The sequence below is a fragment of the Rousettus aegyptiacus genome, unplaced genomic scaffold (genome assembly GCF_014176215.1).
Source record: "Rousettus aegyptiacus isolate mRouAeg1 unplaced genomic scaffold, mRouAeg1.p scaffold_m13_p_11, whole genome shotgun sequence".
NCBI lineage: Eukaryota > Metazoa > Chordata > Mammalia > Chiroptera > Pteropodidae > Rousettus > Rousettus aegyptiacus.
This window is the reverse complement of record NW_023416286.1, coordinates 39,101,228-39,113,678: the sequence shown is the minus strand read 5'-3', so window position 1 is coordinate 39,113,678 and position 12,451 is coordinate 39,101,228. Positions and strand designations below refer to the sequence as shown.

Genomic DNA, 12,451 nt, shown 5'->3' with positions numbered 1-12,451 from the left:
CAAATTGTACAGTGAAGCTGATGCACACATAGTTCCAGAGAAGAAGTCTTTCTACAGGGATCTTTACAGAGGCCAATATCTCAGCTTCAGTTTCAGAAAATCCCCAACCAGGAAATTAGATGTTGCAAGTGTTGGGCTTTGGGACAGACTCGAGAGAGAGATAAATTTCAAAAACCTAAAAAATACTTGGTGACTGTGTGCCTCTGAGGACATGTAGCCAAGCCAGTGCGAAGCCACCCTTCCTCCATCTGCAGCTGGCTCAAGTACGCACAGTCTTCCCGCCTATCACCCCAGAACCAGTGTTTCAGAAATATAGCCCAATTCCTCACCCTGAACATGACCTCTGTTTTGCACAATCCTTTAGCAAACTGGAGGGTCATTCATGAAGGGCACGGAAAATAAGAAAAAATAACCTTAAATCTTGTATGGAATAGAAAAAATCTGTTTTGGTAGGGGTAGGAGAGGGCCTGCTGTAGAACTCAGAGTTTCAACAGTCTGATAGCACTGGCAGTCTTTGAGATGGCCTTGGAAAAGAACTTGTGTCATCTGGATTGGAACCTCCAGACAAAACATGCGGGTCTAACCAAACATTTGAATGTTTCCAACATTTTCCTATTGATCAACACAGTTTTCATTATGCTGGGCTTCTTTGACTCTCAAAAAAGCTGTTGTGAAGGGGTCTTTCCCCACCCCTATTCCTCCTTCTCCAGTACCCCCTCACACAAATTATAGGGAATATTGGACAATGCAGATATTTTGAGCTCTCATACGATTCACACATTACCTAGAATACAGTAGACTTGGATTTAGGTTAATTTGAAGGTGACCGGAAAATGACTCCAGAGACTAGGAACCTAAATGTCTCCACCAGGATTTACAAATATTTTAAAATGTTGTTCTCATATTGGCTGCTGCTTCCTAATTAAACGGGGAACTTGGTCTCTGGCTGTGCATGGCTTCTCTCATGTTTACATGTGTCACATATTTCTTCAGGGCACTGCCCACTGGGATAATTGATTAATCTGAGGTAGTCATTAATTGCTTGATGTCTGTTATATAGGAGAATAAGGTGGTCTCAGGATAAATATAATTTGAGAATAGCCAGGGGTGAATGACAGCATAACTGTTCTCTCACCTCCCACTGACTCCAGAGAGTCAAAGTGAGCTTGGCAATTATCTAACTCAAAAAGAAAGGAGCGACATGTGGTTTTTCCCAGTAGGGGATTTCATTGTCCATTTGGGTCCCTTTGTTTACTGCATCTCAAAGAAACCATGACAACCATATTTGTCTCTATTTCCTCTCCCCTAGATGCTTCTGGTTCCATCTGTTCAGTATTCACCAGTGAAGTCGACTTTTTGTCTCTTTTCTCATTATAAATGGAAGTACACTTATGTGCACTTATTTATTTCTAAAAAAAAAAAGTGAAGGAAAACAAAAATAAAAAGTTGGTGCTTGGCTTAACAAATTGTAAAATACCTTCTCTACATTTTTTTCTTATATTTCACTGGCATGTGATGTGTGTATTGCTTTGATATGTCAGAAATTGCCTGTGCAATGTGCACAGAACAAAAAACCTCCTTTGTAAATGTGTATTCGTGTCATGAAAAATGATCCTCTATTTCAGTCATAGTGGTACACATCTAGATCTAACCTTATCCCTTTTTATTTCCCAAATCTCAGGTAATGGCAGCTGGTAGCACCTTTCTCATATGGTGGTTTTGTCTTTTAAGGCTTTTTACAAACTCATATGGTCATGTGGCTCTGATGAACACTGCACACAGAAAGTAACTAAGAGAAAGAAATAAATGGCTCAGCTCCAGTGAGATACCAGTGGTTTTTTGTTTGTTTGTTTGTTTGTTTTTTAATTTGGATGTCCTCTTACAGCTAACTCCTGCTGGTAGAGTATTTCAAAACAACTGTCCCAGGACCAGGAGTCCTGGCTTGTATCTAGTTTGCCTTTGCTATTAACTTTTTGTGACCTGGAGCAAAGCATTTTACCTCGCTATGAACCTCGGTTTCTTCATATGTAAAATGAAGTAGAACTAGATGACATATAAGCCCTCAAAGAGCTTTAAAATGTTACTCTGTGTCATGGCTAAGCACTAAACACTGGCTAATGATTTTGCTAGTTTTCCTCACCTATCCTTTATACACAGTTCTAGCCTCAATCTCTTTCTTATCTCCCACTATAACCTCACTCGTTTATCTTGTCCACATTTCCAACTATCATTGATATACTTATGACTTAAAACATTTAAAAAATAACTTTAGTTACATAAAATGCAATACAGCCATTTCAAGTTCAATGAGGTCTTTCAAATGTATACAGACAGCTATGTATCCACCACTACAATCAAAATATAGAACATTTATATCACCCAAAGTTCCCCTTTGCATTCAGTACTCTCTAGTCCTGACCCTAGACAATCACTAATCTGCTCTTTGACACTAAATGTTTTTTTTTTCCTCAAAGCCAGGCTTCTAATCATGATAAACTACCCACTGGGAAATTTGATGTAGATGCATCACAGCTCCTTGACCTTAACAAAATAGAAATCAAAATCTTTCTCCATAAATCTGTCTAATCACCAAAATTGCACATTCGAGATTCATCTATATTCCTTCTTTGCTTTCTCTTTCCATATTAATCCATCCCATATAGTAATCTACCCCCTTAATGTATTCACATCTATCCCTTTTTTCTGCCACTGTTTTAGTTTGGAACCTCACCAACTACAATCTAGTCTCACCAAGTTCAGGAGCTCCATGATCTCTCCCAAGTCATACTCCATATCCTTCTACTTCCTAGCTTAGATGACCTTTGCATAGTTTTCCCCCAATATATTTATATGGTGTAAACGATATATTTACATTCTACTGACTTCAGGGCCTTTCAATAAAGCCTTTCTCTTGTAAATCAAATACTTCCTAGTTTAATATTTAATAGCCATGCATCCCTTTTAGGATAAAGACTTTTGATAGAACCCTTACTTGACTTTCCAGGCTCACCTCTTTCTTCCCTATTAGTATACCCATGTGCTATGCTTTTGAAAGTTTTCTCTGGCTAACAACCTACCTCATGATGACCCTTTGCTGGTTTTGAGTAACTATAACATTTATGTCTATAGTTTCTATGTTTCTATAATGTACATCTATATGATGCCTTCGGATATTCCCGTTTTAGCTCACTTACTAGATTATCTTGTCCTGGGATTCGTGTCTTTGCATTCTTTATAGCTCAGTATATATCTACTATGTTCCAAATATTTTAAGCATAACTATGATATGATTTGAATCTCGAAACAACTTTGTAAAATGAAAACATTCTGATTTTTGTAGATGGGAAAACAGATACAGAGTGTCAAGTAACTTATCCAAATTTACACAGCAAATTCGTGGCAGAGTCCAGATTTAGATCAAAGTTCATAATATTTAGATCTGCAATATAATTTTTAAAGCAATACAATTATAAAGGATGTATTTAGTGTTTCTTTACCTGACACAATAAATGGACAGCAGCACTTTTTTGGGGTCATGGAATCGATAGATTTTTCATGTCATTCGAATATTATGTCTGTCCCATGTTGGTCATTCACGGAGTGTGTAATCCAAGGTTCTGCTTTTAATTGGTGTTTAATAGAGATAGGTTTGTTGGCTGACCGTGTGAACCAAACCCTCAGATGATAGAAGGTGATGTGTATTCATCAATCTAGTTATCCAGAAGAATGAAGTACTCCAGAAAGGAAATTTAGCTCACAATTAGAAAATTTGGGTGCCTCTCACAGTTTTCTTTTTACCTCTCTTCTGCACTGACTGGTGGGCTGTTATTTAAAAATGTAATAAATACTAAGTTCTTTAATTGCCTCATTACTATCATCTTTCCTCTTTCTACTCCCCACTGTTCCCCTGCCATTATGATAACACCTCCTTCAGGCACTCACAAATTTCATTCCTTGAAATTGAAGTATAAAAACATATTAAAATATACCACACATGGTGATTAATTATCAGAAGAAAATCACCTAGAATCTTGATCTTAGACCGATCTTTTAAATGATATAAATCTAATTTACCTCACTCTCAAGCTTCTTTGAATTTTAGTGTCTCAATCACTCTTTTCTTCAGGGTAATTTAATAAAAAGATGAAATTACTCTGTATACATTTTTAATTGCATCTCTTTAGATAAAATAGGTGATGTCAGAGAGTCTTCTTTCTTGAATGAACTGCAAATGGGTTTTTAATACAAACTATGTTAGTCTATAAGAAATCTACTGGAGCAACAGAAAGCTCATGAAAAGTATGTCCTGTTGGTTAAATCATGACTCCCAATTGCATTAGACAATTTCACATTAAAACTTTATTTCAATACTTGTTATAATTCAGCTGTATTTATTCCTGGGGCCCATATGAGGTGTCATAGTTATAAAAATGTCATAAAACCGGGCCATTAATAAAATTATCTTTAGGTACAAAGTAACTTATCCATGTATGAAGGTAAATTGTATTGCTCATTTTTACTGAGTAAGGGATTTGCAGATTGTCTCTGGCATAATTTGGTAACTGCTATCTTGGTTGTTTTCTGTCCTTTTTGATGTGTGTCTATAGTTTTTAAAACGCCTTATATTTTAGCTGCAACATTCACTCTTGTGGCTCTGAAGCTGAGCAAATTTGCTTTTTCTGCATCACAACATTCATCTGTGTTTTTGTTTTGCCTCAGCGAGTGAAGGAAAAAGATCAGGGCATTAATCTCTCACTCCATTAGAAGGATCCATTTCCGTTTTCATCCAATTAGCTGTTGTAATTTGAAGCTTTCGGTGCCTGCCGATAAGGCGGGAGGCTGGCAGCAATAGGGGCCATGGAAAGCATTCAGAAGGTGTACTGTGAGCTGTTTTATGAGTTTCACTCAAAAGATCAAGTGTCAGGCTTGCTCACCCCAGCCTGATCCTCAAATCCTTATATATTCATTAACCATTGATATGTGGTGACGCGGGGAGGTTACAGTGAGGCTTCAGATAGAGGTTTCATAAGGTTTCAGGCTTTATTTCATCAGTAAAATAAAAAGGTTAGATACTTGGAAATTGCTAATATCTTTTGTTTTTAGTATTTTATGTTTGGTGAGGCAGCATAATTCAATTTAGGATTGGAAAATATTAAGCTTATATATACCATTCTTGCTGGTTTACTCATGGCAGATAATTCTAATTAATTGTGAAAACTTCCTGCTGACTTTGGAATTCCAAGGGCTTAGAATCCTTCTCACCACAGAATTTCAAGCAGCCACTATCCATGAGATGAAAACGAAGCTTAAGTGCCATTTCAGATATCATGGATAGAGATGTATTGTCAAGACAGAGGACTGGACAGAGGTCTGGTCCTGCATCTCCTTTTACACTTATGTGTAACCCTTGAGAAGTCAAATACTTAAAAATTAAATTCGATATAGATTTTTGTATGGAAATAGGTTTTCATTTCTCTGCAATAATGCCCAGCAGTGCAATTGCTGGGTTATATGGTAGTTGCATATTAAGTTTTTTCCCCCTTTGGTCAGTGGAAATGACTGGCATTTAAAATATATTTTAATGAGAACACTTTCTCATTAAATAAAATGATTTGCACTTTTTAATCTGAAACTACTCTGACATTAGGACTTAATTGCATCCTGGTCCACAGTACTTAGATGTTACAGCACTACTCATTTCCCAGAGCTCTTGAGGCTCATATGGGCTATGTCCTCCTCTGCTGGAAGTCCTTGGTGCAACCTCAGGGACTTGATTCTTATCAAATGTTTAATCACTTTCAGTTCTGCATTCACTGAAGGGATGTTCTTATGAATTTAAGGAGTGTGTGCTTTTTCTAATCCAAGCATCTTTATTATATCTTTTCCCCAGTATAGACTTTTTTTTGTACTTTTTATTCTGGTAACAATACACAAATTATGAGGATGCTGTGGATCCTCACCATATTTTTCATGATATGCAGATGAAGGCTGAAACACTTTATCTGGAATTCTTGACTTGGTAAATTTGTGATGAATCCAATCTGTGCAAAGGAGAGATTCCATACCTTTTGTTACAGTTTGTGATCTGCCTGGGGACCTCTGAACTACTGAGCACAAAATCCTCACTGTGAATGTCATGATTGTTTTCTGTAAAGGTAGCAATTGCTATATGTTTCACATATTAAGTTTTTCAAGAAATTGGCAAACTCTTTTCCGGAGTGGCCATAACGTTTCCACCAAATATGTATAAGTGATCCAGTTTTTCTGCATCTCCACCAGAGTTTAGTGTTCTCACTATTTTTAATTTTAACCATCTTGATAGGTGTGTAATGATAGCTCATGGTAGTTATAATTTGCATTTCTATAATGTCTAGTAATGTAGAACATCTTTCCATGGGCTTATCAGTCATCCATATGTCTTCTTTGGAGAAGTGTCTATTCAACTCCTTTGTCCATTTTAAAATTGGATTGCTTACTTTTTGTTGAGTTGTTAGAGTTCTTTATATATTCTGGATATCAATCCCTTACCAGATACATTATTTTGCAAACATTTTCTCTTATGGATTACCTTTTCATTCTGTTAATAGTGACCTTTGGCGCACAAAGGTTTTTAATTTTGATGAAGTTCAACTTATCTATTTTTTCTTTTGTTTTTCTTTTGGGATCGTATCCAATAAATCATTGCAAAATCCAATGTTATAAACCTCTTGCCTTGTTTTATTCTAGGATTTTTGTAGTTTTAGCTCTTACATTTTGTCTTTAATCCACTTTGAATTTATTTTTATATATAGTGCAAGTGCCTAACTTCATTCTTATGAGTTTTGATATTATTATAAATAGGATTTTTAAAAATTTCCTTTATAGATTGTTCATTATTAGTGTAAATACACGCAACTAATTTTGCATGATGATTTGATCTTGTGACTTTACTGAATTTATTACTGAATTCTAAGTTTTTTTTTTATTTGTAAATATTTAGGGTTTTCTACGTACATTATCTTTAAACAGACTAATGTTACTTCTTCCTTCTTAAATCGAATGCCTTTTATTTATCTATTTTTTTAGCATAATTGCTCTGAATAAAACAGATTAGAATTTCCATTATTATGTTGAACAGAAGAGGTAAAAGTGGGCATTCTTGTCTTATTCCTGATCTTAGAGGAAAAGCTTTCAGTTTTTCATCATTAAACATGATATTAGCTTCGATTTTTTTTTTTAATATATGGGTTTATGTTGAGGTGATTTCCTTCTATTCTTAGTTTGTTGACATTTTATTTTATTTTTTAACCATAAGAAGGTATTGAATTTCATCAAATGCTTCTTCTGCCTAAATTGTGATCCCTCCCAACTCCACAATTCTGTTAATGTATTGGGTTACTTTGATTGATATTCATATGTGACCCATCTTTGCATTCCAGAAATAAGCCACCTTGGTACTTAATCCTTTTAATGTGCTATTGAATTCTGTTTGCTGGTATTTTGTTGCAGATTTTTTAAATCAATGTTCATCAGGGATATTGGCCTTTAGTTTTATTTTCTTGTGTCTTTGTCTGGTTTGGTATCAGGGTAAGGCTAGTCAGATAGAATAAATTTTGAAGTCTTCTCTTCAGTTTTTGGAAGAATTCAATAACTATTGATGTTAACTTTATATATTTGGTAGAATTCACCAGTGAAACCATCTGGCCTAGAGCTTTTCTTTTCTTCATGGGAAGTTTTGATTACAGATTCAATCTCTTTATTAGTTATAGGCAGTTGTGGGGTGAATTGTGTCCCTCCAAAAGTCATATGTTGAGACCCCAACCCCCAACACCTGAGAATGTTACTTCGTTTGGACATAGGGCCTTTAAACTAGTAATTACGTTTAAAGAGGGTTTTAGGGTGGGCCCTAGTCCAATAGAACTGTTGTCTTTTTAAGAGATCAGGACACATACAGAGACACCACATATGTGCACCCATAAAGAAAAGACCGTGTGTGGACACAGCAAGAAGGTAATCATCTGCAAGCCAGGAAGATGCCTCAGAAAAGAACAAAACCTGCTAACACCTTAATCTTGGACTTGAAAAAATTTCTGTCATTTAAGCCACCCAGTCTATGGTATTTTGTTATGGCAGCCCTAGCAAATTAATAGGTAGATCTGTCCAGATTTCCTATTTCTTCTTGATTCAGTGTTGGTAGGCTGTATGTTTCTGGGACTTCATTTATTTCATCTAGTTATTTTATTTGCTGGTATAAAGTTTTTCATAGTACTATTTTACTCCATTTTATTTTTGTAAAATCAATAGTAATAGTCCCTATTTCCTTTCTGATTTTGGTTTCTGTGGTTTTTAACTAGAGTAGAAAGGTTATTGTCTAACAGTTTTCTCTCTTGCCAGGCTGTCCCTTTCCTGATGCTTCAAAACATTGTAGTTGCCTGCTTCTTCAGCTTCAAGTTTTATATATATTAGAAAAAAAAAAAAAAAGAACCCCATGGAACTCTTCAATGTGTCATTCCTTGGGCGCCAAGTTCTCTAGCAAGTCTGCTTTCTTTTCATTTTTCAGGGTCTTTGTGTTTGTTTTATCTACAGTGTGAAGGGTTTTTAGTTGTACTTTTTCAAAAGGAATATGGAAAAGTACTTCTATTCCATCTTTCTGGATGCAAAAAATCTCAATTTTTATAGTTATTTGTGAAATATAGTTATTTGTGGGGACTAGACTTGATTATCTCTATAATTCCTCCTTGGTCTATTGATCTTTGAATAGATTTTTTTTTTTTCTGATTTTAAGATGTCTAAATCTAAATTAAGCAAACATAGCCACTCTTCCTTTTAGGTTGGGGGTAAATAGATTAGACTCATTGCTTACATTAAACCAAAGGCAGAAGCTACATCATCCTACTCTCCCTTTTAGAGGAAATTTAGATTTCTCCAGCACTTTCCATGGTTGGGGGTGGAGTTCAGGGGTTAATTTCCCCCTCTTTCTTTCTCTTTGTCACTGCTGGTGAGCATCCTCTGTGGGCTGAATATTTTTGCTGACCTTTTCTAACATTCTGGTGACCCTATTGTCCAACACGGGCCTAACTAAAAACGTCGGGGGTCCTGGAGAGAGCGCCTGCACCAGAGTCTTCCCTTCCCAGCCTCGTTTCCCTTTTGGCAGCTTTGTCATTGCCTTAGCTTCTCCCTTGTCCCTTTGATGTCTCTGCTAAAGTCTACTGGTGGGTAGGACAACTTGTTTTAGCTTTTTTTCCTTTCATCAAGAAGAGTTCCTTTCTATTCCACTGTGATCCTATGACTTCATCCACCAGTTGTTGACCTGGTCAAGAACTGGCATAGGTCTTAATCCCTAGGTTCTCTGAAACCCTATCCAGGTTATCCTCAAGCCTCCCCATCCCAACGGTGGACTGGAGGTGGCTCTTACTAGCTCATGTGAGCCAAATATTAAATAGTTTAGAAATTTTATGAGTTGATTATTGAAAACAGCTACTATTAAAATTAAATTATATAAATTTACAATAAAAATTATTTAAAACAAAGATTAAAACATCTAAAAATTTATCATTTTCTAATTATTTTACTATAGCTTTCTATTTCCTATACCCTTGAGATAATTTATGTCTACTGTATCTGTATGTTAGAAATACAGAAAGATGTGCTACTCCACATCTTCCCAACTTCACAGTCAGTGAGGCCATATTGGTAGCTTGAAAATGGTCGTGGTAACATGGAAGTTGGAAAGTACCACAAGTCAGGGCTGGATTTATTGTTTTGTTGACTGTCTAGATTTAAGAAAATGATGGGAAAATGTTATTAATGCAGATTACACTCAAAATTGTGTTATGTCTGTAGCTGTTACATTATGCATAGTCCCAAATTTGAAGAAATAGTCTTTCAGTGTTTAAAACTATTATCCAGTTCCACAAAGAAGTCATTCCATTGTTACTGATGAATGAGTGAAGTCCTAACATGTTTGTGTTGTTTTACTGTTGTCTTATTCATTAATGTAAGCAGATCTATCAACCAACAGTTATGTCAGGACTACCTTCATGCCGTCAATAACATAAACTGCTTTTTTGTTAAATTGCATACTAATCAAGCATTTTTTAATAGGCTATTTATGTCAAAACATGGTTGAATTGCAATTATAGGTTAGCAACCCACACAAGTTTGGCAAAAATAAGCAAAAGGAATCTGCGAGAATCAATTTCTATATAGAATTTACAACAAAACATGTTTTGTACTTTATTAGTATTTATTTCAGTAAAACTTACAATATATATAAGTATGCGTTTACTCGCATGTGTTTTCTTCCTGGCAAGCTGGTTGTTAAACATTTACCAGCATTCCACTGCTCAGACCCTAATGCTTATCAAGGTATTCCAGACCCATGATTTTAAAATGTTCTTTTCCCAAACAGAAGATGTACTGAAGGCAAAGTTACAAATGTGAAAATTTGCTTACTTGGCTCAATTTTTCTGAGCCTTTTTATAGAAATATGCTTAAAGTGTAATCCATCAAATTACCAGCAGGTGTCACTGTGGTGTAGGGTCACAGTCAGAAGGGCTCCAGATTCAGGCTTCCTAGAGGAGTGTTGGAATTGAATCACTTCCAATTTAGTTACACTGAACATCTAGTGTCTTTATGGCAAGACACGTCACATCCAGGTCCTCTGAAAATAGGCAGCACAATAACAGAGGTGTAAGCTGCTGGTTCTGTTGGTTTGCTTGTTTTGTATTTTTACTCTGTTATTATGTACATGTTTAGAAAGCCAGAAATACCTCAGGTTTAGCTTTAAACCTGTGTAAAGCTTTGCTATACAAAGTGTGGTTCATGGACCAGCATCATATGGATTACCTGGGAGCATGTTAGAAATGCAGGATCTCAGGCTCTGCCCTTGACCTACTGAACAGGAATTTGCATTTTAATAAGGTCGTCAGGACATTTTCATGCACACAGAAGTGAGTGTGAGAAGCACTAGTGTGAGTGGCCCTTATATTGACAGTTACCATGAAGCTAAGAACAAGGTGGAAAAATAACTTCAAGCTTCATTGGTCAAGAGAATGATGTTACTGTGTTACTGGGAAAGAGAAAAACACTGCCTTTTTTTTTTTTTTTTAAACGCTTTCTACACTTCTTGAAAGAGACATCTGCTAGTTTCCTTCATGCATGTTAGATTGTCTGTCCTTCTTTTATTCCTTTTTTTTCCCCCCTGGAATGAAGATGCTTTCTAGATTTTTTCCTGCATAGCCAGGCTCCAGCTAATTTCTCCCCTGTTACCTCTTCCCACCTCCCTTCCACACTCTGTATTTCAGCCATACTAAGTCATTACCAAAGTGACTTTCTTAAAACTCCAATCTGATTATGTCACTCCACTGCTTAAAGTGGCTTTCTCTTGCTCCGAGGACATGCACCAAAATCTCTGCCATGCTTCACAAGGGCTCCTAAGATCCAGTCCTCTCCCACTTCGCAGTCTCCTTCCTCAGTGCCTCTCTCCTCCTTAAACTCAATGTTCAACTCCACTGGACATTTTGCCTTCAGATGCATTACACTCTCTCTTAATTCTGGGCCTTGGCTTGTGTGCTTCCTCTCCCTGGAATGCTGTGTTCCCTGCCCCAACTCCTATATTGCCAGACAGATACTTTCCTTAAAGAACTTGGGAAGACTTTTCTAAACCCCTTAGCTTCTCTAAAGTCCTTCATTATGTGATTCTCAAATACTTACATTTTCATTTCATAGTGCTTATCATGTTTGCGATAACTCCTTTGTGGATATCTCTTTTCCCTAGTAGACTATTTCTCCATGAAAAAAGGGAGTATGTCTGCCTCGTTTATCCAAAGACTCTATTATGACTTTCAACACCTTACGTTTTTCTGCCCCTCCCCGCCTCCCCTTCCCTTGCTCTCTCTGCTTCCGCCTCCTCTTTGCCACTCTTACCTCCTCCCCTTCCCTTGTTCTCTTTGCTCTTCCCCAAACATACCTCGTTTCTACTGCCGCGGGTCTTTGTACTAGTTGATCTTTCTGCTTGGGCCTTTACTACACTTTTTTCAGATCTTTAAGTCTTCTGGCCCAACTCCAGCTGTGATTCTGAAGGCAGACCTACTGGGAGGTTTGGTGAGTTGTCTTGGTTTAGGTCTTGTGCTACATCTGCCTTTCAGTGGATACTCTGTTGCCCACTAACGAATAGAAAATAGCTGATCTTCTTGTATATATTTTACGAAGATGTGACTCTGGGCAAAAGTCCCTTCTTCCTGAACATCAGGTTATTAAGGTTTGCTTCTACACAAGCTCAGATGTAAGATGAAGTGGAAGAAAAAAGGAGAAGAGGCCCCTGTTGTCTGTGGGAAATAGCAAGCTGGGGCTGAGAAGACTTGGAAAATGGAGGAATTTAATAGTATTGAGAGGTTTTGTTTGTTAGTTTGTTTGTTATTTTTTGTTCTATCAAAGTCTGAGAAATAGCTAATACCCCTTCCTTCCTCAT

General features: G+C 36.7%; 1 pseudogene; it reads right to left on the bottom strand.

Moving 5' to 3' along the window:
• Positions 1-5,643: 5,643 nt before the first annotated feature.
• On the bottom strand, positions 5,644-6,138 carry LOC107503196 (annotated as a pseudogene).
• Between the last annotated feature and the right edge of the window lie 6,313 nt (positions 6,139-12,451).